This window comes from Rattus norvegicus, chromosome 20, assembly GCF_036323735.1.
Source record: "Rattus norvegicus strain BN/NHsdMcwi chromosome 20, GRCr8, whole genome shotgun sequence".
Classification (NCBI taxonomy): domain Eukaryota; kingdom Metazoa; phylum Chordata; class Mammalia; order Rodentia; family Muridae; genus Rattus; species Rattus norvegicus.
In genome coordinates this window covers 48,325,285-48,352,714 of record NC_086038.1, presented here as the reverse complement: position 1 = coordinate 48,352,714, position 27,430 = coordinate 48,325,285, and the positions used below count along the sequence as shown (strand labels likewise).

The 27,430-nt window shown below is 45.0% G+C and overlaps 1 protein-coding gene across 5 annotated transcripts in view; it reads right to left on the bottom strand.

The window, feature by feature from the left end:
• Positions 1–27,430, bottom strand: part of Pdss2 (decaprenyl diphosphate synthase subunit 2) — a 229,059-nt gene that overhangs the window by 168,132 nt on the left and 33,497 nt on the right. The window lies entirely within an intron of this gene.

Below are 27,430 nucleotides of genomic sequence, written 5' to 3'. Positions count from 1 at the left end.
TACGGTTCGCAAGAGCAAACTTTTAGAGGAAATCTCATTAATTTTTCCAAAGTCAACACTAATTTAGTGTCCGGGAGGCCAGGACGTCAGGGAACTGGAAGTGACAGGGCGGTGGGCCACAGACCGTGTGTGCCCCTCCCACAGAGTTCCCACTAGAGAATGAACCTGCGGCTGACTGCCTAGTTAAACCTGTTAGCCCTCATAATCCTGAATGCCACCACCTAATTAGCTTTAGGACCTTGTAGACACTTACAACGGCCACCAGCGGAGGAGGCAAGGGAAAGGATTCGCGTGGTAAGACCGTCTCTCAGAGTCTGTGTTAACAGAGGAGCACCAGTCCTGGAGTTTCACCGAGATGTGAGTTGATGAGCAGGACAGCGCTGAGTCAGTACACACAGGCCGCCCCAGCAGAGAGGCGGGGAGGAAGTCTCCCTCTCACATTCCAGTGGTCAACAGACTCTCGCTCAGCAGTGGGTACCAGCTCCCTGTTGCCATCTCGTCTGTTCTAAGGAGCATCTCCGCACTGCTCGTCACCCCTCTTCTGTGGACCAGGACACTGATACTCACGGGGATGGCCAGTTTCTGCCACCTCAGACACGCCACATGTTTGTAATGTATCAGGCAGGCACTTTGGTTGTCTTCCTTGACTATACATGTTACAACATGTGAACAGTTACAATACATGGACTGCCCTATGGTTGTGTCTTCAGTGTTTACAATAATGCCTGGCACACACAGTCAACTTTGATAAATTGATAATGTATTCTGTCTGAAAGTATGTAATTGACAAGTGAGACACCTGGGGTCCAATTTGATATCTGCCTCTGCAATTCAAATTCACCCAATGAAGAGAGATAATTACCGCAATATAATTAAAATATAGAGTAAACAGGGAAACAGCTCAAAATTAGGGGAAAGTACTTTTTGGGTAAGAGATATGAAAGAAATAGTTAATTCCCTTTTCCTGCACACTGTCTTTGGGTTCCAGGTCTGATATGCTGACAGCTGGACCAGCAGAAGGATGTAGCGTCCTCCTTATGGGCACGCTCAACAAGGTTCCCAGGCAACAGTACTACGGGAGTTGGAGGCTCCTTAAACATGATCACAGAAAGTCTTGAATAACCCCCATTCACACAGAGACCTGAGGAGTTACAGTATAGTAAGAGTGCTATGCAGGTTAAAAAGCAAACCCTTTAGACCAGTATTAAATACACACACACACACACACACACACACACACACACACACACACACACACACAGAGGAGACTGGAAGGGAAGCCAGGGTCTAGCCCTAGCCCGGGTGTGATAACTGAACTGAGGCTCTGCGAAGGCCCAGCTTGTAGTCTGTGGCACTGTGCCCTTCTGTGGGCCGTGACAGCTGAGCCTCCGAAATAGTTCACAAATTCACAACTTTCAGGGAGGGAAATCATAATTTTTTTCATTCTGGGTATCTTGAGCCCTTTTTTAAAAATTGGGAAAAATATCAACTTCTCCACAGAAATAATTTATACACATTCTATATTTTTATTTCCAGAGAAGGAAGATAGGAAGCCTGCACGTGAGGCTGAAGGACTTCAAGCTTTGCTGATCTGTGTTCGTGCCTGTGTGAAACAAACACAGACTGCATGCTCACAGGTATTAACGTCCAGTCTTGCCAAGGCAAGTGCTCTGCCAATTGAACCAGCTCAGAACAATCCACTTTTTAAAGGCATAAAAAGGGTTGGAGAGAGATGGCTCAGTGGTTAAGAGCACTGACTACTTCTGAAGAGGATCTGGGGTTGGTTCCCAGAACCCAAATCACTCGAAAACGCCAATCACTCTGGTTCCAGAGAATCCAATGCCCTCTCGTGGCCTCTGGGGGCTCTGGAAGAAGAGCAGCTGTGGCTCCTTACTGCTCACCCACCGCTCCAGCCTTAAGGGTGCTATTTTTAATCTAGTTTTACAGATTGGGAAACTAAGACCCAAAGTAATAAGTGGTAGAATCGGACACTAGGAATTCTGGGGTCTACATCTTTTCTAAACTTCCCCTTCAAAGCACCATCTCAACCAGGAAGAATTCAACTACAGAACAAGCTTTTCCTAAACATATAATGCTGGCTGGGCATGGTGCTGTTCACCTTTAAACCCAGCACTTGGGAGACAGAGGCGTGAGTATCTCTGTGACTGTGAGGCCAGCCTGACCTACACAGTGAGCTCTAGGACAGCTGGGTACATAGAGGCTGTCTCACAAACCACCTCATAAAATACAAATAAAATAAATAAACAAGTATGTCAAGGAAAGAGAGAGAGAGAGAGAGAGAGAGAGAGAGAGAGAGAGAGAGAGAGAGAGAGAGAGAGGAGGAGGAAAGAAGGAAGAAACCAAGCAAGCAGACAGTCGCCAGCTTAAACTGTCCAAATAAGCAGAAGGCACCATGGAAACGGGGATTAACAGGGAGGGGTGTGTTCTTAGTACCTGACCAGTAGACACCTCTTAAACTTGACCAATTATTTCAGTGATACCTTTTCCAGGAGAAGGCTGAGCTTGGCTCTAGGTCTTTAGCTGCCGTGTCTCTTGGATCTCTAAAATGTGGAATGTTTTCCTGGACATTCTCGGACACTGGGGCCTTGACCGTGTTGAAGACCTCAGGTCAGCTGACCTTGAGAACTGTGGGTCTGGCTCATGGGCCTTTGCAACTGCGTTCGGATTGTGCATCTTTAACAGGAAGGGCACAGGAATGATGCTCTATTTATTTTCCCCATATCAAGGTCAGTTTGTCCCATAAAAGTAGCGCTCTCTTTGACCATCTGAATGAAGTGATGTTGCTGACAAACACTTTGTCATTAAGTCAACACGTGGAGAACGGTGCTAACCGTTCCTCATTATTCAAGGGCCGGAAAATGTTCCATAGAATATAAAATAAATACACTTCTCACTGCATATGCTGGCTCCCGCTGAAACTGTTAAAATATATAAATACCATGAAAGCTACTGCCTACATAAAAATTACAGTGGTTAAAACGCAGCACACTCACTCTGCACAATCGCGGGTCTGAAAGGTCTAATATTCTCACACACCTAAGAGAGCTGTTATCCTCTGTGCCTGCATTCTTCCAAACGGCCTTTTAATTAACGACACTGAGAGCTAGCAATTTCCTAGCAAATAGCTCTGAGCCATGAATTGGCACGTTTTCTGAAATAATCTGTTAGATAAACAGAAAAGATTATTATACTGTAAAGAGAATTTCAGGGAAGACTCGAACCTTAGAAACTTAACTTCACAAGTTCAGAGAACTGCTGTGTTTCATTTCACAATGTCACAATTTTAAAGCATTTCAAAGAAAAGGATTAAAGCCATCCTTCACAAGACAGATGTAGCAAAAAGTCATGCGTTTTGGAAAAAGTTAAACAACCATAACTATTTAATGGGTATTAAAAGTTTACCTTAAAAAAAAAAAACCAACAAAAATTTCTTTAGCTTTGTAAGATAGGCCACAATTGATCACCTTTTAACTTTTTAATGCCACAGAAAAGATTCAAACTACACTAAATATTCTCATACAAGTTGCTATTAAAAACAAAACAAAAAGGATAACCTTAGGTGGGAACTGATATGTAGTAACAGAACATTGCATTTTTAATATACTGAGCCCAGTAGAGACTTTTTTTCTTATTTATTTATTTAGAAACATGATCTTACTTTGTAGCCCTGCCTGGCTTGGAACTTGCTCTCTAGGCCAGGTGGGCGTAGAATTCACAGAGATCTGTCTCTGCTCTCCAAGTACTGAATTAAATGCTGCAACATTTGGCTCAGCCAGAGTCTAAAACTGTGTTAAAATTTCCCTTTGGGCTATGTGATTTTAGAACAACTTATGCTGACTACCTTTGTTTATTTCATCCGACTACCAGTTTTCACAATCCAGGACCCGGGAAGGCTATCACAGCACTAGGATTTTGCTTCTCCTACTTACCAATAACTAAACAAAACTGTAAAGTTGGTGGCAGGCGTGAACAGCAGGAGTGTGCACAAGCTGCACTCAGCAGAAGAACAATTCAAAAGCAAACCCTGTTCCGTGTAGAGCGGCCGTTCTCAGGGGAGCAAACTCCCCTTCTCCACAGGCCAACTCTGGGGAGGAATGTCTACAGCTATTCTGACGGTCACAATTGAGGGACATTGCTCTGAACATCTAACAACAGACCTTTATAGCCACCCAGGACAGAGTGAGGAGGCTGAGAAACTCTGATGTCAACAGAGTATGCTGGGGGCTGGAGAAGACTCAGAAGCTGAGAGCACTGGCTGCTCCAGCAGAGGACTCAGGTTCTGGAGCCCACGTGGCAGCTCACAGCCACCCGTATTCCAGTTCCAGGGGATTCAGTGCCTGCTTCTGGCCTCTGTAGGGGCCAGACACAGATGCAGTGCGCATTCCAGACACAGATGCAGTGCGTATTCCAGACACAGATGCAGTGCGCATTCCAGACACAGATGCAGTGCGCATTCCAGACACAGATGCAGTGCGCATTCCAGACACAGATGCAGTGCGCATTCCAGACACAGATGCAGTGCGCATTCCAGACACAGATGCAGTGCACATTCCAGACACAGATGCAGTGCGCATTCCAGACACAGATGCAGTGCACATTCCAGACACAGATGCAGTGCACATTCCAGACACAGATGCAGTGCGCATTCCAGACACAGATGCAGTGCGCATTCCAGACACAGATGCAGTGCACATTCCAGACACAGATGCAGTGCACATTCCAGACACAGATGCAGTGCACATTCCAGCAAAACCTTCATATGCATGAATAGAAGTAAACGTATGTTTTAAAAAGAGTGAACAGACTTACAGGACTTAGCCTTCAGGGTTACTGCCAGGACTAATAATGAACACTGAACGTATAAAATACTCAGTGTTCTCTGGGACACACAGTGGTCACCAACTGTTGCCTGAATGATCAATGGCCTAGGCTATAGAAAGAGTTGGAACAAATGCCAATGTATTGTACCCAGCACGGTATAAAACATCAGGAGTCATTTAGAGGAACATGAAAAACAAAGTGTTTTAAGGAGTAAGACCAAAGGCTTTTGAACACCTCTATAGATCCTAGGCATCTATAAAGAAAGCCGTGGGTAATGCAATCATTTGGGGTTAAGGAACTTAATCTCTATCAGTAGGGATGACAGCAAAGCCATTTACTCCTTCATTCCGGGCAAGCGTCTCAGAGTACGGACTGATGCGACTTAGTAAAATGTCCTTATGTCTGGCGTATGCTGGCGTATGTAAGGGGGTTTGGGTGCCTGTGGCTGTCTTGCATGTATGTGTCCATGCGTATGGAAGCCAGAGGAAACGTTGCGTGTCATCCTCAAGAACGCCCACCTCTTTGGAGAAACAGTTTCTCATTGGTCCTTAGATCCCCAGTTAGACCTCCGTCTTGCCTGAGAGCTCAAGGGACCCTATTCTCTGTCTCCCCAGTGCTAAGATCATAACCACGTGGCACCAGACAACACTTTTATGTGGGCTTTGGGGGTTGATCTCAGGTCCTCACGTCCGCAAGGCAAGGCCTGGATGACTGAACTCTCTTTCCCAACCCCGCAAATACTTTTTCACAGCCACAGTTTTAAATGTCTCAATAATTCTGCTTAAAGCCATGAGCTCCCTGCTGCAGTCTTTACAACATTACCTAAGATGGTGGCCATGACCTGGGTAACTAGTGTGACCCAGGGACCTTTACACACTAGACATTATGTCCTTACACTTGCCATCTCTTCAGAGTCCTTTTAACTGTTTCCCAATACAAAGGTTTTCTGAAAAAAGTCATTTATTGCTTATAAAAATTATGGTATCTCTAAGTAGTATAGAATTTGTTTTCTCCCCAGTTCTTGAAGACACCCCAAATTCTCAGAGTAAGAGCCTACAAACAACCAGTGAGACCCTGGATATAATAACAGACTCAGCACATATTTTACAGAAAAAACACTTTTAGGGGAGCAACAACAACAAACTCCACTGGACATTTTAATATTTTAATACTTTTTCTTTTGTTTTTTTCTTTTTTGGAAAAAGCTTATGACTTTAAAAGATTGGAGATTTTAAGCAAACACTTGGTGGTTTGGGAAATGCAGTTTCCATGGCAACCAACATGGTCTTCTTTATATAGCATTATAAACAGATGGTAAAGAGTGGTCATGTTTGTTTCTTTGCCAGTATATCAATAAAACTGCTGTAATTCTGTATTGAATACACTTAAACTATTTAACAAATTCAACAGACTAACCACAAGATGTAGTAATTCAAACGAATATAATTAACTAGTATCTGGGGTTTTTCCCTTTTAATAAACACACGAGAATCTTGAACAGTGAATTCACTGTACTCCACACAGGCAACAGTCTTCCTTGGCAAGCTGTTGTACAAATGTTTTCCCGGCACTTGCCACGCAGGGCAGATAACCGCAAATATGAATCTGAGGAGAAGCAAAGAATGGACTGAAACAGGAGTAGCGCCCGCCATCTCTGTACCGACACTCCTCTGCCTCGGTTTCTTCAACACAAGAAAGTAAGAAATGCAGTTCCCTTAGCCGCACCCCAAAGGTGTAAAGCAATATTGTCATTTAAAATCATTTCCATTCCACGAACATAGCAACGGCTTTCAGAAATGCAGGTGCTCTGCATTCCTATGTGGCAACTTGCTAGCAAGCCAAAGGCAGCCAAGAAATTATGACTGTGATTAGTCTGCCAAAAAAAAAAAAAAAAAAAAAAAAAAAAAGGTGGAGTAGCCATTCCAGGGTGCATTAGCAACTCCGTAGGAGTACGTATCCTGAACCTACAGAAGTCAGTCCAATGGGTCCAGACACCTTCTTACTAGATCGTCTTACAGGTTCCCAAGCTGGGTTGAAGAATGCTCACTGGGGTGGTTTGTATATGCTCTGCTCAGGGAGCAGCACAATTAGGAGGTGTAGCCCTGTTGAAGTAGGTGTGGCCTTGGAGTAGGTCTGTGGGTGTGGACTTAAGACCCTCACCCTAGCTGTCTGGAAGCCAGTCTTCCACTAGCCGCTTTCAGATGATGCTGAACTCTCAGCTCTGCCTATCTAAACCGCCCTGCTCCCTTGAAGATAAGGCACTGAACCTCTGAACCCGTAAGCCAGCCCTATGAATGTTGTCTCGTTAAGACTTGCCTTGGTCGTGGTGTCTGCTCACAGCAGTAAAACTCTCACCGAGACTCTTACTTTAAGAACAGCTAGAACAACACTGATAGTTTAAATTATATAAAATGATCACTCTTATCACACTCACAAACAAGTATTTGGTGAACGATACTTGTTCTAAATTCTTACCCTATAAACTCCTATATTCATATGTTTGCCCCTAAGTTTGCCTGTCTTTAGCATTTATAAATCCTCTGTTTTTCTTACACTATAATTAGTTTATTAGAAGTGAGTTGGTTTACTGTACAGGACAGGTCATGGTGAGAGTAGGAAAGGGGTTTACCAGGCAGTGTAAGAAAGGCCTAGGATGATCCAATGGAAAAACAAGCTCTCTCCTGTAAAGAGGAGAAGAGTCAGCATTGGGGAGGGGGGGAGAGGTGGGGAGAGAGGTGGGGGGATAAAGTCCCACAAATATGAATCCAATACGCAGCCAGTATTTAAAACCACCAGGGACTGTGGTCCATCTCCCTTTTCCCAGTGAGGAATTAATCTCACAGCAGCACCCCACAGGACGTGCACCTCAGTGCTGTCTCTGCTTTCATTCCGGAAGGCACGCAACTGAAGGGAAGACCGTGGGCGGCTGTGCGGACTCTCCAGGCATGGAAAATGTCTTAGTAGAGGGAGTTCAGCAAAGTATAAGACTGAGGTGTGAAGGCCTTTCCCATGAGTTATTCCAAGCAGCAATGTCTACCTGTCAGAATATCATTAGCAAGGACTTAAAAAAACTAGTTCCTCTGTAATGAACAAAACAAATGCTTTCTGTTTCCAGGGCACTCAGCAGAGACTCCGTCCGGAATAACTCACCGAAACAATCAGCCGCATGACACTTATCTTTTAAAAGGTGGCATATTCATTTGTCTCACAAGGGTGACCTATATAATTCACTACCAGTAATGAAAACTCAGGCGTTTGAAGTGTGAACTGAAGTGCACTATCCCTCCTACCCCACCCGCAGCCTCCAAGCCACATCTGTGATAAAGATTCCGCCAGGCTCACTGAGATTAGAATTTGTGAGTGTGGAGCCTTGGAATGTTGCCGATATTTGTGTAGCAATTCCATGTGAGATAAAACCTTCAACTTAGAAGGGTCTTAAGATACAGGATGTTCCAAAGCAAGGTTTTCAACCTTTCTAATGTTTTACCCTTCAATACTGTCCCTCATGTTGTGGTGTCCCCCCAACTGTACAATTATTTTTGTTACTACTTCAATCACTGCAATTTTGCCACTGTTATGAATCGGAATGTAAATATCTGATATGTGGACGGGGTAGAACCACTGTTCTAAAGCGAGGTGAGACACTAAATCCTGCAGTGTTCCTGGCGTCGGGAAGCAAACGGCGCAAAGGTTTGGGAAGTCCCTGAAACTGACCAGACAGACCCCACCCACCTGCACTGCAATGCACGTCTGAGTCGTGAGGGCTGATGGGAGACTCTCAGATGATGAGAGGGCAGGAATAGACAGGAGAGCACACTGCCTGGAAGCAGCAGAGGCCAGCTGAACTGCCTGGAAGAGGCTCAAACCAACCGAGCCGTCCGTCGGGAAGGGGACTCTCCACTGCTCAGCTCGGTGCAAGTGCAAGCGTAGTTCAGTTTGCTGAGATTTCACTGAGCTGCCGCCGTGCTGCCAGGGGCTCTGGGATGCAGACGACTGAGTCATTTCTGTTCCCATAAGTAAGCCCTCAGCCATCCTCGTGTAAGTGACCCTGATGAAACTCCCAGGTCCACCAGTTGGACTTTGATGGTGTCCTTCGAGTGGTCTGTCACCAGTTCCTTATTTAGGATGAGTGGACACCGTCATGTTTCCCAGGTTTGTGTCACACAGCATGGATCCAGAGTCACTTCATCTTGGGCTACACTCAGCTCCTTTAATAGCCACTCACTGCCCAGCTTTGCATCCACCTAACAGTCTGTGAATATCAGGTAAATCTTTTGGGTGGAGGAATGGATTAGTTTAACAAATCACAGGTTTTCCCCATTAGGAGACAGAAGTGGTGAGGTCCTTAGCGGGGACCTGGCCCACACAGGAGCACCCGGATCTAACTGTTTTCTCCCACATTTAGCTGTTTCGTTGTTTTATCAGCTGGCTGTGTCAGTCAGAGGAGAGACTGCCTGCTTCCCATTTGCACTGATGAATCTTAAAGCTCCTTGAAAAATTACCTTTTTTTGTTGTTCTGTAAGTATAAAACCTTCATGAAACCATTCTCACAGTACAATGTGGCTCTTAAGTTCTCACCTCAGGTCAGCACTTGCAAACTCTTACTCCTGTTAAGGGGAGAGGTATACTTCAGGACGACAGGACATTTGGCACATTTGTAGCATACGTTCAAGCATGTCTAAGAGGTGCATTAGTGCACTGTCCTATAAAGAATACACGCGTAGACTCTAGTCTACCGGGTAGAAAAGGAGCTGGAGGACAGGAGCTCTTGTCTGACGGACAACAGCCCATGACAACAGGCTTTACCCACGCTTGTCTCAACTTACAAGCACCTTGCTTGCTTGGTTAAGAAAAAGTAAACAAAATATTCACAAATTCTGCAAACTGTCAGAGATGGGAAACAGGTGTTCGACCTCGAAGGAGAAGCCATGACGGTATCACAGCAGGGAAATGGCTTCTCCATTGTTTGCTTTCTGACAGCTCTACAGGCTACTGGAACTTCCACACGCCGTTTATCTGTCCCTTCAGAATCTCCACTGTGGACCTGGTGCTATTCTGTCAATACTCCGTTTTGTTGAGCCCTCACAAACTAATATGATTGAGGTTTGGTTCCTTAAAAAAATTCAAAACCCGGAAAATGGGGAAAAATACCAACCCTAATGCATTTAGGAACAAACAACCCATTACAGAGAATAAGTGTGTCTGGCAGAATTCTAGAGATGACAGAAAACAAGAGGAAACAGCGTCTCTTAATGTCATTTAAATATGCACACAGGAGACAGGGAGAAGTGGGGACAGACAATCGACAGGAACCCTACCATTCCTGCACACACAATAGGGCCTCATTAGCAGTCAAAGAACAGGTGTCTGGGGACCCATTATAAAGGCTATTAACTATTATGAGCCGCTGGGCCCCAGATTTATTTTAGTACTAGACAACAGACTTAAAGAGATACAAATTTAAATCTACCATTAGCATGTGAAAGCAACGCCCAGCTTTGCAGCCTTGTTTAATAGAAGGTATTCTCCTGTAGTCCTGCCAGGAGGACAGTGAAACTCACCAGCATTTCCCAACTCCCACAGCCATCTGCATGCTGGACCGCATTTGAATATTAAAAATCTGAGGGACGGCCTTTTGTTTACTTGTCAGAATGAAACAGGAGCGATCTACAGACTCAATCTATAAGAACTAGGTTTCTATCAGACTTGCATGGCTGTGCTGCAGGCAAACAAGACAAACGTGGCTGTTTTTAAACGCAGAGAAGAGCTGGGAAGAGGAAGGGGTACCTGCTGCTCTGGGGGAGGACCTGAGCTCAGCTCCTGCACTCACAGGGCAGCTCCGGACTGCCTGCAAATCCTAGGGGATCCAACAGCCTCTTCTGGACTCCACAGACACTGCACACATGTGGCACGCATGCGCGCGCGCACACACACACACACACACACACACACACACACACATAAAATAAAAATAAAACAATTTTTAACAAGCAGTAAAAATCACACAAACCTCTTGTCCTGAGTCCAGCACACTTCACCATATTTCATACCTACTTTGGAAATCCCTGAGTGACAACAGTTATCCGTAGTAATATCTTTCCGTTTCATCTCAGAGACTAATATAAATCTCCTCCCTCCTTCCTCCCTTTCTGTCCCACCAGCTCCAGTGTCTTGCTAACTGCCCAAGCTGGCCTCAAGCTTACAGCCCCTGTCCCAGCCTCCTGGGAGCACCACTCCAGTTTTCTCTAATGCACTTACTTCAGAACACAGAAATGTGTGTGGTTAAATCAGCCACTGTGGGGGAGCCAATGAGCAAGGACAGTGCGAAGGTCAAGGAGACAACGGTTGCTGGCGTCATGACAAGCTTACACTTACCTGTGTCTAATGTTTGGTTCCACTTACTTGCTTATATAATTTTCTGATAGTGCTATTTTTTTCCCTTACTTAATATGGAGATCTGGTACTTGTACTATACCTTATGGAGACTAAAGATCTACAACTATGACCATTCAAAGCCACTGTAAACATGAAATGTTTGTAAAAAGGGAAAAAATTGAGCTATTGATAGGAACAGCAAAGACAGAAACACAATTCTTACAAATACAGTGCTTTTCTGAATGGAACTGACGTGGTAAGTCCATGGCTCTCAGTTGGGTGCTAGTAGCATCTTGTGGTGGGACCTCTGCTGTGAGGGACTACTTATTAATTAATAGCATCTCGACTTCTATCTGCTAGATGCCAGCAACAGGCTCCCTCCAGCTGTCCTAGCCAGATCGGTCTGAAGTACAGTCACTGTCCTCATGGGGAAATCAGTGGGTGAGTTTTCCAGACTAATGATACTTACTAAGTGTTACCTAATGCCAGTCAAATCAGTAGCTCTAATATTGTCTCAGAACCTTCAGAGCTAAGGCACCAGGTATTAGGATAACTGAGGTAAGAAAAGCACGTGTAGTTAATACAGCTTTGGCTTTAATTTTATGATTTTGTTAGTAACCTGCCAAAAAAAAGTCCAAAGAAATGAATGAAGGGGAGTTCTCTTTCTCTCTTCTAAGGCTTGCCAGGTGAGAAAAAGCGCCCCCAAGCCCGCCCTCCCCTGCAGGGCCCTTAGTACTCCCTTCCTAGGCCCTCAGCTTTGCTCACAGACTGTGGTAACGATTGATGTCCCGTCTTGACCCAGCCATGGTCTAGAAGCACTAGACAATAACCCAGTGTTTTGTTTTGTTCTCTGTGTAGGGATTTGATGGGCAAGAATAAAGTTATAAAGCCATTCTTAAACTTTATATATTCCAAAGATCTCAGGAATACTGAAGGGTTGCCTTACTAGAGAAGTGAACTGTCAGACCCAGGTCCAGCATGTCCCAGGACTTGTGCTGGCAAGCAAACACTAAACTTACTTTTTTTTTTTTTTTTTTTTTTTTTGGTTCTTTTTTTTCGGAGCTGGGGACCGAACCCAGGGCCTTGCGCTTCCTAGGCAAGCGCTCTGCCACTGAGCCAAATCCCCAGCCCCAACACTAAACTTACTTAAGAAGTCTTCTTCCTTAGTCTTCTCTTCTTTAGTCCCCTGCTGAAGTATGAAACTCTGGACTACGGACGCTAAGAGCAGCACAAAAGGCAGGAGAAAGCAGGCCAGGATACACAGAGAGTCCCATGTGTGAGACCCAGTGAGACCAAATGGGAAGTGGCTCAGAATCAAATTTAAGAAGAATCTGGCCCACTGGAGGAACAGTCTAAGAGACAGGCCTTCCATTGGTGCCCTCTAAGCTTCTCTGATTTGGAAGCTCTCCACAGCCTGGATAACTATTGAATTTGACAACCAGAATCACCAAGACAGAGCTGTTCATTTCGGTTTTGACTTTGGAAAAGTCACCAAGCCATTTCAACTTCTCACATTCAACAAACTTGTTTCTTCAACACTATAAAGGAAGAGAGAGTGATTTGTGTTTCCACAAAGGAATGCCTGCCTACAGGCTGAAAGGTTCTCTTAATATTGTTTTGTTTTGATTCCATGTACAGTGATATCTCCAACATGAGACATAACAAGTTATTTGGACATAACTTGCTGTATCCTAATTTACATACTGGGTAATATTTTCTTTAGCAAGAATAGTATTTTGTAGTACACAAAAAATCAATATAAGTGTTAGAGATACACGAACATTTGATTTCTATAGACGACAACTTATTTTTAGTTAGAAAACTGCAATGCCAAACCATTTGGCATTTAATACTATAATCTGCATACATTATAATATTCATGTATATTATAAATATTCAAATCATATTTGAAAACTTGGAATTAGAATTTTAACAAAATTGTGCTTCACATTTTAAAGAATGTTCTCATTTTTTAAATGTAAATATGCCAATTTGATAAATGAATTTCAACTTCTTACTAATAAACTGAAATTCCTTTGACATTCCTTGAATAATTTTAAATCTCTATACTATAATATACAATAGTCTATATACTACATACATAACAGAAATGCCAATAAACTTCTAAAGCTATAAGGTAATTAGGGCCATACGTTTTATACAAGTCCTTACGTATAATAAGCACATGTACACAAGTCCCTGTGTCACACAGGCACAGGATTAACCTAACAAAGGACTCTGTCATCCTAACAACCTCTGCTGGCACAGGCTGCAGAGGGAAGAGTTTTGAAATAAACAATGGTCTTTGATCTGCTTCACTTTTCAAGAGGAATTTCAAGTGAAACGTTAGGGCTGATATTTTCTACTTGACCCTACAAGAATCTTCCCACTAAAATACTATCTCATTTAAGTATGAATATTTTTATGCAATGGAAATTTGCCTTCCCTCAAAAACAGACTATGCAAATGGGGCCTCAATAATAAATAACACACATGAGATATTAAACCACATATGTGGGTCAGCAAGACGGCTCAGTGCCTAAGGCACTTGGGGCCTGAGTTCAATCCCTGGGACTCACCGGTAGACGCTGCCCTCTGCCACATACATACACACACTAGATAAACAAATCAGTAGTATAATTTTTAAAATTAAGATCACTTATATAACACAATCCAAATCACTAACACTTGAAATCTATAGAGATTCTGAACTCTTATAGTGGAAGAGCCTGCTAGCAAACAGGAAGTCAGGCACTGTGATCTGCATCCAATCAAAGGCAGACACGTCAGGAGAACCTTCTGAATTCTACATGAGAACTGCAGGAGCTGTCAGGGCTGCTTCTACTTGCATTGTCTATCTGTCCGCCCAGGACTAGCTTTGTCCCTTCTGTCAGAAAAGACGCATTTGCTAGCTAACATGAGCTTCAGAATCAGCAGAGAGGGCCTGTGGCTCCTTCTGGAGGTTGCAACTCCCTGTTAAATCCTCGACTGCAACTGACTCTGCTGCTTGCTCAAATGAAATCCACCGGAGAAGAAGACCCCGGACACTCGGGCTAACCAGATGCTGTACCCTTGCAGCTGAGTTCCAAGAAGGCCCAGGTATTCCCAGCTCGCCGTGGGTACAGATGAGACATGGGAGAGTCCAGCAGGAAGCAAGCCAGGGCAACCTGAACCTTCAGCGCCTCCCATCTTGCACGCAGATCCATTGAGCAAGGTAGAAGCCGACTGGCTCCAGGCGTCCCGGCAGAGCCTATGCCTGATGTTTGACTGATCACTAAGCTATACAGACGCAGGGGCAACTGCTAGAAACTGAGACTTCCAAATAAAGGCCGGAGAAAAAATCTGCAGAGCACAGATGTTGCAGCTGCATACCGTACCGTCCAGGGAAGCCATAACAACCAAGCTGCCCTCAGAGAGGAGAAGGCTAGAACCTAGACCGCTACAATATATTATCTAGAATGTCCAATATCCAACAGGAAGTCATAACCTGTGAAAGAAATAAGAACACATGATCCATGAGAACCAATCATCAGAGACTGCCGAGAAAGGCCTTTAAGTAAATATATTTAGTAAAAATTTCGAACTGGTATTATAAGAAAGCCTTAAAGAAAACCAAGTGTTGTGCCAGGAAAGTGTTTGTGATCCTCTTGGAACAACCAAGGAGCCGGCTCCAATGTGATCACATTAGGGTCTCTTCATTACAAACTCGAGTTTGGCTTACTCACCGCAGGCCAACGGGACAGTTTGGTGAAGCCGCCCCAAACTCTCATCCAGGACAGGGCTTTATAGGAAATGGAAGTAAGGGGGGAGGCCCAGCCCCGCAAGTGTCAGGGGAAATGTCTGACGTAAGCCCACAGGTGGGTGCTCTGAAGCGAGACTGTATACAGTCACGAATGGTCTGACAGAACATCTGAAACCATCAGACTGATCTTTGACTCACTGTTGCTAGGAAGCAGCTAGGGAGTGACTCTGGCCAAGGACAAGCCCTGGTCCTTCCTGAAACTCGGGTGCAGCTTGGGTTTAGCGCCGGACCAAGTCCTCGGGCTTTTTTTCATTGAAGATGGAGGCCGGTTCTAAGAGTGGAGTAGGTTTGACCCTTCACAACTTTTCGGTGGTGGTGTGCACAGCTTTAATCCCAGCACTTGGGAGGCAGAAGTCAGATCTTTGTGAGTTGTTGTTTTACAAAACACGAACAGACATTCAGAAAGACCTCAAAAGCAAAGAAATGGGGAAACCCAAACATTTGGAGAACAGGAAAAGCATACAGAAATAATATTTTCAATTGAGTGAAAAGCCTAAGGTCCGTAATTTTTACATCTTAAGATATAGCTTTCCTATGACTTCCTTATGTAACGATAACTCTGAATGATTTTGTTCTGCTGCTTTAACTAAAATTCCCTTTTCTAAATGAGACACAAGAATGCCAAAACAAAAGGATACTGTAGCTGAGAAAGTTCTCAACCCTCTGCATTTCTTGTGTACCAAAGGGAGCTGGGGACGCAAGCATAACATTAGATGTTTTAAGTAGGTAGTATGTAATGCGTGTGTTCCTGACTTGTGCATGTGTACCACAGGGGTTCAGGTGCCCTGAACTGGGATTACAGGCGGCTGTGAGCTGCCGGGTGTGGGTGCTGGGTCCTCTGCAAGTGCTCTTAGCATGACACTAGCTCTCCATTCTCCTCTAGTGAGAAACTTCAAAGTACCAGGAGAGGAGTCCTCAACAATCAAGAACAGTCTTGTCGGATCTACAAGATAAACCATGGCACCACTGGAGAAAGAGAGGATGGAGTGATGGAGTCAGAGGTCCTTGAAGACATCACATCACGACCTCAAAGTTTACAGCTCTGAGCAACACTCAAGAGTTTGCAGGGTTTGCTAAACTTTTCAGTAGCATTATCCTGAGGGCCAGCTATTTTCTGGGACATATTAGTAGTAAGGACTTGCAGAATTCAGAGAGCATTCACCAGCAATTGATAGGATGCTTCAACAAAACATCCACAATTTCTCATTAACTCATTTACAGAAGATCGCATTCAAAGGGGATCTCAATTTGGAGAAGACAAGACCATTCAAAGATCTAAATATGCTATCAGTGGAGGAAACTTCTGGGTTTGCAGTTTCCATTGAGAATTCTGCACTTAATAACATCTGCAAAATTAAAGAATCTCCCAAGATAGCAGAGTGTGGTGTACGACGTTCAAGTCCACCATTTAAACACAGCTGGAGTGCATGTCAAAGCGAAGGAAGTGCGCATTAAACAATAATGTTTCTTCCTGTTTGGTCACAATGCAGAAGTAACAGTGTTATTCACTCGCCATTTAGCAAACATCAGTTCTAGACCCACAGATAGTGACTCTAGAATGAGTTATTCTGCCAAGTCGTCTCAGTAGCAAAGTGGAAGACAGTTGTTGATGATGCTAAGAAGCTCTGGGTACCTTTGCGCCTCCAGTTTCCAGGTCACAAATGAAGCAATCCTCCTTTTATATCTTTAAGCATAGATGAAGTTGATGTGTTAACAAAATGTTAGCCACCAGAGCAGTACACAGAATGCAAGGGTTTGCGGCAAAACATCGGGGAAAAAAGGAGGACCATCTAACTCAGCAAAGCAGGCTGCTTCTTTTTGCCAGAGGGGTGGGGGTGCTTAAACTTTTAGGTAAACAGGAAAGGACACACCATAGCTCAGGGTTTCTTTCTGAACTCCTACCTGGGGAGGACGTGGCCGGATTAAAGAACAGCTGACACAGAGACTGTCTACAGGCCCACCTGCCTGCCTTCATTGCTTCTGCAGATGGAACGATTTCAAGTGTCCGCTACGATCCACTCCGCAGTCTACTAATCCTAGTTCTTTCTCACAGGTTAAATGCTCGGTGGCATGTTGAATTATGTTATTTTAAAGTGAAAATACTCACAAGGAATTTCAAACCAGCAATAACACAATAGAGTGAATAGAAATAAAGATAGGCAATTCTTAAACCAAGAAAACCCCACTGGGTCTTAAGCAGTTAAGGATCTAGGCTAGTCCTTCAAGGAATTATTCACAAGTCAACAATTTATCAACAGCTTTAAGAAGGGAGACTCTTAGAATCTGCTGGCTTCCTTTTCTAATGCAGGCCACACTATGCTGAGAGTATCTTAAAATTACCTCATGCAGGTTTTATGCCAAAGGACAGATATTTCTTCCACTGACTTACAAAAATTCTGGGATCAGAGCTTGGAGGTAAGAGGCTATTGCTGCAGACCCCACACATTTCAGACTTAAGGAATGGAGCTGACACTGACCTGGAAGCCTCTTCCCTAAGGTCCAGCTTTCACAGACCTGGGAGGTGCTGTACTGGGTGCCAAGGGAGAAAAGCCATCAACAGTCCTACCCATGAAAACCTATTGGACCGAATCATTGCTAATGATCATTTTGCAAATGCTTAGTGAATAAAGCATGAAATTGTGTTTCAGAAAAGATCTCTTGAGCTGACAGGAGACAAGAGCAAAAGAAAAGACGCTATGTGGTTGCAGACTTTCACCACTAAGAACTTCCTTCCCGTTCAAGTTTAAGTTACGTTATTGTTGTTGAAGAAGAGGTAAGAAGCAGCTGCTGCGGGAAAGAAAACCCACCGTATTCCTACGACCAGTGATGAACTCGGAGTCCCTCGGTTACCCAGAGCTCCCGAGAGAGAAGAAGCAAACCAAGCAGAACGTGGTGTGAAAGGAAAGCACATACTGATAAGGAGTAAGGAGGATGCTTGACAGTGGCAGAAACAAGCTGGATTTTGAAACTAGCTCTGTCCAGCTGTGTCCGCTGCGATAGCGGCTGACAGCACATCCTAGGGGTTGTCTGCAGACAGGGGCAGACACTGCAGAGTGGCTACAGAGGTCACTTGAAAGCAAGCATTGCTACCTCTTCTCCCCTCCCCTTCGTGGTATGAAGGCTGGAGTCTGAAAGAGTTTCACGTCTACCCATCTACTCCATGTGGGTGACAATAAGCTAGAGTTACTGCCCACATTTCTCTGTAGGATGTTCAACACGCCAATATAGACTATGACAAAGCCTAACGTACTGTAACCTTTACCCTCACTTCCCCACAAAACTCCATTTTGTTTGTTCATTCCACACTTTCTTTCCTGTATGACTTAGTTAGGGTTTCTATTGCTGCAATGAAACACCAATCCAAAAACCAAGTCGGGGAGGAAAGGATTTATTTGGCTTATACTTCCGTTTCACCATTCATCACTGAAGGAAGTCTGGGCAGGAACCTGGAGGCAGGCGCTGATGCAGAGTCCACGGAGGGCTGCTGCTTACTGGCTTGCTCCCTGTGGCTTGCTCATTCTACTTTCCCACCAGCCCAGGGATGGCCCCACCCACAGTGGGCGGGGTCCTCCCCTATCAATCACTAATTAAGAAAATGCCTCATAGCCAGCTCTTACGGAAGCATTTCTCAATTAATTTTCCCTCCTTTCAGATAACTCTAGTTTTGTGTCAAGTTGGCATAGGACCAGCCAGCACACAATATTTAAGTATGCTTTGGGTATTATATAGGTTTTTTTTTTTAAAAACATACATGTTCATTATTTTAAAATTCTACATTGAAATTACATTCTTGTAGACAACAAAATGATTTTTCTTTTTACAAAAACATAACCTCAACACAGTAGCTTTGGAACTGGGGTGTTTGGGCCAATTACAGCTCGCACGATCATCGATGAGACTGGGGTTAGATCTACCTCTATTTATTTGCCCAAGGGTCTCCCATGGAGCCCTGGCTGGCCCACAGTCTCTGCGGGGTAGGCTGGCCTCAGACTCGGAGACGCCCTGCCTCTGCATCCCCGCCCAGCTCTAAAATCCTCCATTGCGCTTCCTCCCCATCCTCTGGATCGAGTGCCTCTCAGCACTGCGTTCTATTTCAACTCTCAGACTTATTTTTCAAGTGTTTCATCTGTGTTTGCAGTGCTCACCTTTTACTGTATTAAACCATCTAATATTATGGGATTTTTTTAAATGTGTTCTTCAGCAGTCAACCTGACAATCAGAGCCATAAAGGACACAGAGCACGGCCCTCTCTCAGCCTTGCCTAAGAAAGTGTTCAACGTCACTCATGAGGGACATTTTTAACAAGTACCGTCATGTAGAATGGTTTTCTATCAACTTTGAAAATGCTGCCTCAGGGCTGGAGAGACGGCTCAGTGGTTAAGAGCACTGGCTGCTCTTCCAGAGGTCCTGAGTTCAAATCCCAGCAACCGCATGGTGGCTCACAACCACCTGTAATGAGATCTGGTGCCCTCTTCTGTGTGTCTGAAGACAGCGACAGTGCACTTGTATATAATAAATAAATAAATCTTAAAAAAAAAAAAAGAAGAAAAAAAAGAAAATGCTGCCTTTTAAGTTCTTGTCCTAACCGTCTCAGGTGTGCCCTGGTAAAGACTATGTGTCCTCTGTGCTCACGTGGCTTTTCGTTCCGTCCACCTTTGATCTGCGTGTTTTCCCCGTCAGGTTGATTAGAAACATCCCATTGGTTTGATTTCTTTCACGTGGGGCTTGTTGAGACTCTGGATTTGTTAGTTGATATTTTCCATTAAATTCGAAAAATTTAGTCAGGGATTGTGGCCCACACCTTTAGGCCCAGGACTCGGGTAGAGGCAGGGGTGTCTAATTTTAGGGCTTCTTTCTTTAAATAATTCGTTCGTTGATCTTTTCTTCTGCAGTGTCTAGCTTTCTGTAATCCCATTAAGCAGAGCTCATTAACAGACTTCACACTCCACCGCTGTAAGTTCTGTTTGGGCCTTACAAATGTAAAGACCTCGCTGTCTACACAGAGTGGTGTTTTCCCATAATTACTGGCACGTGCTTACTGTGCTTACAAAAACTGTCCCAGCATTGTCTAATCCCTCATTTCTGCTTTCTAATGTGTAGTTACACACTGTATGTTCCTACTTTAGACCTGCCTAGCATACTGCTGAGTGTTTCATTTTAGTATCTTCTTGCAAAGAGGCTTGAAGTTTATTTTATTTGACAGTTAAATTACACAGGAACTAATTTGTTTGGTGTGCTATTTCAATTAGGACAGAAATAAAAAGTCTTTGGGTTTTTTGTTGTTGTTTTGAGATAAGGTCTCAGCCCAGTTGTCTTGAAACTCACTGCCCCAGTCCCCCGAGCGCTATAATTACACGCGCAGTTTTATATGCTGTTGCTTGCAATTCAGCTATAACCTAAAGGTGTGGATTTCCAAAGTCCACGGACTTTCTCTCTACCCATAGGCAGGACTTACAGTGACCACTAGCTATCTAGAACTCTACCAGCCTGTGTGCTCGCTCCTCCTAGCAGGACCTCCCAGTGCTCTCGGTGACGTCCCAGCCAACACTGCGCTAACAGGGTGAGGTGGGGGTTTCTTCTCCCTGCACTACAATCCGGCAGTCACCTCCAGGCAGAAATAAGCATAGAGCTATGCCTCCTGTCTTCCTGCCCTGTGGGATGACAGTGCTGTGTTGCCTTATGTCCAATATAGGAAGACAGTTGTCTCATGCACTGTCCAGTTTCCTAGCTGCTTATTAAGAAAAGGTAATTCCGGGGCTGGGGATTTAGCTCAGTGGTAGAGCGCTTGCCTAGGAAGCGCAAGGCCCTGGGTTCGGTCCCCAGCTCCGAAAAAAAGAACCAAAAAAAAAAAAAAAAAAAAAAAAAAAAGAAAAGAAAAGAAAAGGTAATTCCGATCCTGCTCTTCCCTTGGGGCTAGAAGCAAAGTCCTTTCTCATAACACTTGATTGCATGTCGAGCACTGCATATAACTGCAGGGCTACAGTCCATGCCATTTCCCACCGCAGATGTGCTCTTCCCTCTGATAAAAGACAGGACCTGCACTGAGAGGGGGCAGACAGCAGATACAGTTAGATTCTGCTTAGGCTGTATGTCCCAGCGTCTCAAGGGTGAAGCTGTCCATCTTTCCTCTACCATGGTCTGTGGACCTCCAGTGTCCCTAAGGATCTATGCAATAAAGACCATTATACTACCAAGATGTGTACCCTTGCCACGGTGCCGAGACTGTCACCGACAGTGCAAAGCAACAGTGCGTAATCAGCACGATGTAGCCGAGCCTCAGCCACATGCAATGCCATGTGTCATTTTTATTTATTATCTTGGATAAATAGAAGGTGGTTAATTATGGTAACTCATGGCTAGAAGCGCATGCCTTTCCTATGAGCTAGGTTGTAAAGTGAGTACCACGGATCAAAGGTTTTTGCTAAAAACCAAAATGTGGTTGCTACCTCAAGGAAAAGCACTTGTCTGGCTCTTGGATTTGCAAGCTGGATTAATATTGTCTCCTTTTGCTTCCATAAAGATTGCTTTTACGTGAAAGAACAGCCAATAGTCAAATTATGACCTTTCAACTTCCCAAAAGTAATAATACTTGCTGCAAATGATAAAAATCGAGTTCTCTGGTGAGTGAGAATTAGAACTGTAGAAAATTTGTGCCAGACACTATAACATTGACAAATTTCCATCATTTCCCTAATGTTTTTTTAATATTTTATGTGTATGGTGTGTGCCAAAGTACATGTGCACCGCACATGGGCAGGACCAGAGCTCAGAAGAGGCATCAGGAGCCCTAGAACTGGTGGTACAGACAGGTGTGAGACGCCACGTGGGTGCTGGGACCCACACCCAGGTCCTCTAGAATGGCATCCAGTGCTCGAGACTACTGAGCCATCCCTCCCACCTATTTTTTTTTTTAAATAAGGACAGTATGGCGCTCTTAGGGACAGTATAATAAAATAAGCCAATGTTCAGAGAGTCCAAATACTTTAGTGAGCCAGAGTTTCCAAATGACCAACACATGACACAAAATTACAAACTTAAAGACTCACTTAAAAATACATGATAGATCATTGCGTGTTAATGTGATAAAGTATAAAGAGGTCATTGATTTGTTTCAGATGTCACACTACACAGGAGTGACGAGGATTCATAAACACCTAGAAAGGCTATTGGATCACTCCTGTTTTCCCCAAGTACCTCAGTAGCAATTCTTGGGGAAATTTTTAATTACTTTTCCTAAAGAAGTTTATTAATAATAGCATGCTATGAGTTCATTGTTTTTAAGTTAATACATGTTTAAAATCCTTCTTCAATTTCTAAATTTCAGCCATAATGAGTGTCAACAGACAGACCTACGCACAGGAGCAGGCTCACAGGCCCCTACCATCCCTCTGAGACCCAGAGTGAAGTCTGAGACCTACAGACTGGGACTGAGCAAGGGTCCTGAGCAGCAGGAGGCTGCAGGAGGTCTGTTTCTATGTGTGCATTTGTGTGCGTGTTCATAATACCAGTGCAGTACAGGTGACCTGCATCTGTACTAGCTTTATTTCTGCTGCTCTGTTAAGACATTCTGACCAAAAGCAACTGAGGGGAAGACAGAGTTTCCCTGGCTTACAATTCCAGGCTATAGCCCATCACTTGGAGGCCCACTTCTTCCTTCCCTCTCCTCAGGCTCCCTCAGCTCCTGAGTTTATCTACCTGTTTGTTTGCGTTCCTCCTTCTGATCCATGTCCTCTCTCATCTCTTGTGGCTCTCCCCACGTCTCTCTTTTACCTATTTCCCAGAGTCCTCTCTCTTCCTGCCACTGTCCCACCTTCAATTTCCTGCCTCAGCTCACTGGCCATCCACTTTTTTTTATTAGGAGGTGATGTTTATAAGAGATTTTCTCCAGCACTGGGCTTGCAGACACACACCAGGGTGCTCAGCCTGTGTGCATGTGTTTAGGTAAGGATGGGGGTGGGGTGGGCTAAGCATCTGAGCACAGGTCTTCTGCTTGCCCAGCAAGCACTTCTTCACCAACCAAGGCATTGCCCCAGCCCCAGTTGTCATATTTTCTAGTCTATCTGTAAAATTCCTACTCTTCCCTGTTAGTCTACGCCCTGGAGCTTCTATACTTCAACACCTACAAGCCTGAAAGGAGGTGTGAGGAATGCTTAAGAAAAAGACACTGTCAACAGTGCACTAAGGGCGAGTGATAAAGTAGTAATCTTAGTAAGATGTATTTTAGGAAAACTAAAAGGCTGGCAGCCAAAGTGGGGCTTACATTCCAATACTGTCCAATATGTGGGGCTTACATTCCAATACTGTCCAATATTTGGCCCTATTTTATTCTTAAGATTGACTTCCTAATTTCAGAAAATACAAAACAATGAAACTCAAACATATTCTCAGAGAGGAATTCTCTCTCTCTTTCTCTCTCTCTCTCTCACACACACACACAGAGAGAGAGAGAGAGAGAGAAAGAGAGAGAGAGAGAGAGAAAGAGAGAGAGAGAGAGAGAGAGAGAGAGAGAGAGAGAGAGAGAGATCCAGAACATGCCACCAAGGGAAGGAAATATCAGGAATCAGAGTAGGGAGGAAGGACACATCAGTGCTCTCAAAGCCAACGAGGCCTGAACCTGGGCCTGAACCTGGGCAGGGGCTTAGCTGAGCAAGCCCACATGTGCTGCAAACACAGCAGGGAGCTCCGTGAGAACACAGCTGCCACCCTGCATGCAGTACAAGGCCTGATGCTCAGAAAGCCTCACTCCTGTCCCACTGTAAAGAAGTACAGGTATTCGGGGTATTTCCCAGCCCTTGCTGATTTTCGAAGATGGGATAACAAATTGATATAACCACGAAGAGGTAGTGAGAGCCCAGGGGACAGAGGGGTCAATCGAACAGCGACAGTGTTTGATCAGAATCAAACTGGGCTGAATAAGACCTAAGAACTGCAGACTCCAGAAGCCTCGGACTGTGGGAATGTAGAAAATATATGAAGAGGGGCTGGGGATTTAGCTCAGTGGTAGAGCGCTTACCTAGGAAGCGCAAGGCCCTGGGTTCGGTCCCCAGCTCCGAAAAAAAGAACCAAAAAAAAAAAAAATATATATGAAGAACAGGGCTGGCTTTGAAGAGACCTAACCATAAAATGCAGTTTAAGACAGGGTCTCACTGTGTAGACCACAATGGTCTTGAACTCATGATCTTCCTTGTATCAGCCACCACTGTCAACCATAATAACAAGAATCTTTTCTTTTAAAGATTTATTTATTTTATATATAAGTACACTGTAGCTGTCTCCAGACACACCAGACGAGGGCATCAGATCTCATTACAGATGGTTGTGAGCCACCATGTGGTTGCTGGGATTTGAACTCAGGACCTCTGGAAGAGCAGTCAGTGCTCTTAACTGCTGAGCCATCTCTCCAGCCCAACAAGACTCTTTACTTTCTTGCTACTTGAACAGGTCTTGTGCTGTGCTGTGGTTCAGGTTGGTCTGGAGCTTAATATGTAGACCAGGCTGACCTCAAAATAATGGCAACCTTTTCCTGCCTCAACCTCTCCAGTACTGGGATAAGCATGAGCCACCATACTCATGCTATAATCAAAAAATCTTAACTCAGGGAGTAAGGCCTTAGATATTATTTGATTCTGACAAGGTAATTTTACACTATGATTTAATATTTCTTGTCTAATTCTGCAGAAAATTTCCAAGCTCACCTAAACTAATTTGCATGCTCTTTTACATGAGTGTTCTATTGCTGTGAAAAGACACCGTGACCACAGACACTCATAAAGGAAAGCATTTAATCGGGGCTGGCTTACAGTTGCAGGTTTGGTCCACTATCATCATGGTGGGAAACATGATGGATGCGGGCACACGAGGTGCTGGAGAGGTAGATGGGAGCTCTACATCTGGATCTGCAGGCAGCAGGAAGAGAGACACACTGGGCCTGGCTTGGCCTTCTGAAACCTCAAAGCCCATTTCCAGGGACACACTTACTCCATCAAGGCCACACCTCCTAATCCTTTCGAACACTGTCGGTGTGAAGTGACCAAACATTCAAATCTGTAAGCCTGTGGGGGCCATTCTCATTCAAACCACCACACGTGCTAAAAGCCTTATATTCCTTCAGGAAACTAGAGTCACAGTTTCTCTTCAAATGCAACTCGGACCAAAACTGAAAACCAAGTACATCATAGACCTAAATTGTTTAAGCCGCAGATCCATTTGGTCCTTACCAGGTACCCACAACTGCAGATATTTTGGTGTGACAGAACAGTACCCACAACACTGGTGAGGTGTGTTCTAGGTGTGAGACCTTAGCTCCTCAGGAGATACGCTCATGTCAAGATCAATGCTCTCGTTGCTTGCTAAATCCGCTGAACAGGACCAGCAGATCTGAGCACGGGGAGCTGGAGGCTGGAGAGGTGGCTCCGCGGTAAAGGGTGCTCGCGGTGCTCGCAGTGCTCCCTGTGCTCACGGTGCTCCCTGTGCTTGCGGTGCTCCCTGTGCTCGCGGTGCTCCCTGTGCTCGCGGTGCTCGCTGTGCTGTGCTGTGCTCGCGGTGCTCCCTGTGCTCCCTGTGCTCGCGGTGCTCGCTGAGCTGTGCTCGCGGTGCTCGCTGTGCTCGCTGTGCTCCCTGTGCTCGCAGTGCTTCCTGTGCTCGCAGTGCTCGCTGTGCTCGCGGTGCTCCCTGTGCTCGCGGTGCTCCCTGTGCTCGCGGTGCTCCCTGTGCTCGCGGTGCTCGCTGTGCTCGCGGTGCTCGCTGTGCTCGCTGTGCTGTGCTCGCGGTGCTCGCAGTGCTCGCTGTGCTGTGCTCGCTGTGCTCGCGGTGCTCGCTGTGCTCGCGGTGCTCGCTGTGCTCGCGGTGCTCGCTGTGCTCGCGGTGCTCGCTGTGCTGTGCTCGCTGTGCTCACTGTGCTGTGCTCGCGGTGCTCCCTGTGCTCGTTGTGCTGTGCTCGCTGTGCTCTCTGTGCTGTGCTCCCTGTGCTCACTGTGCTCCCTGTGCTGTGCTCCCTGTGCTGTGCTCCCTGTGCTCGCGGTGCTCCCTGTGCTCGCGGTGCTCCCTGTGCTCGCGGTGCTCCCTGTGCTCCCTGTGCTTGCAGTGCTTGTAGAGGGTCTGAGTTTGGCTCCTCGCAGCCACTCTGGGGAGGATTAATCCTCTTTTACTGTCAGTTTCATAGGCTCGAATGCCCTCTTCTGACCTCAGTGGACACCAGGCACATACAAGGCCTATACTCACGCAGACATAGTGCTATAGCTCCATCTGGAAGACTGGTTCATCTAAGCTGCTCTGTGACCTGCTTTATACACACACATAACACACATCCTCCATACTGGCTCTAATGCCCACCTAACGAAGTACAAATTCACCTGAGAAAAATACAATATGCATGGGGCTGGAGAGACGACTCAGAGGTTAAGAGCACTGACTGCTCTTCCAGAGGTCCTGAGTTCAATTCCCAACAACCACGTGGTGGCTCACAACCATCTGTAATGAGATCTGATGTGTCTGAAGACAGCTACAGTGTACTCATATAAATTTTTTTAAAAAGCAGAAAAAAAAAATACAGTATTCAAGCTTCTAAGTCCCTCTGTGGCACACCAAAGACTGGACTCCAAAAAAGAACACCAAAGACCTGGACTCAGTAACATCTGATCACAGGTATGGATTCTCTGTGGGCTGCTGTCTCAGATCAAAAGAGTAGGCAGGCTAGCGTGCAGTCAAACGCACATGCCCTGTTTCCTTGTCTAGAGAAGGAACAGAGTACTCAGCGTGTGACGACTGTGGGCAACGTTTTTATTTCCTTACGGTGGCAGAACTCTGTTAGTTCCTATGGGGACAAATCACACATCAGTTCACTACCATGACACTTGATTTTATTTGCTATTACTGAGGGCATGCATCTTGTTCCTAAGGCAAAACTACAACACTCTATTCCTAGGCTGTACCTAACCCGTATTTCAGGGAGAAAATAAAACATATCACTGTATTCCAAGTTATAGCAGGGAGGACGGAAACCCACAGGCCATGGCACAGGAAACAAACAGGAAAGAAACTGGACTCAACAGAAGCATTTGAGGGTAATGAGTAGATAAGGACCCAGAAGAGGACGGTTCATGTTGTTTATGACTGCAGTCTGATTATTCCGCTAAGTGCAAAGGCTATGCAGTAAGTCACATCCGGGCTGGTTTGTTAGCGAGGTACTTTCATCGGATAATGAATTAGAGTGTAATTAAAGTGCATTCTGTCTGTTTATCGAGGACTAAGATGCTTACTATAATTCTCAATTATCTGCATGAACGCACAACACGACAGAACGGGAGACAATCGTCCTCAGAGAGGGTAAGAGACAGCTCAGGTCTGGGCAGAAGCCGCTAGACTTCCTCTCTGGTTCCTCAGGACGACTTTCCCAACTCCAATAAATCAGAC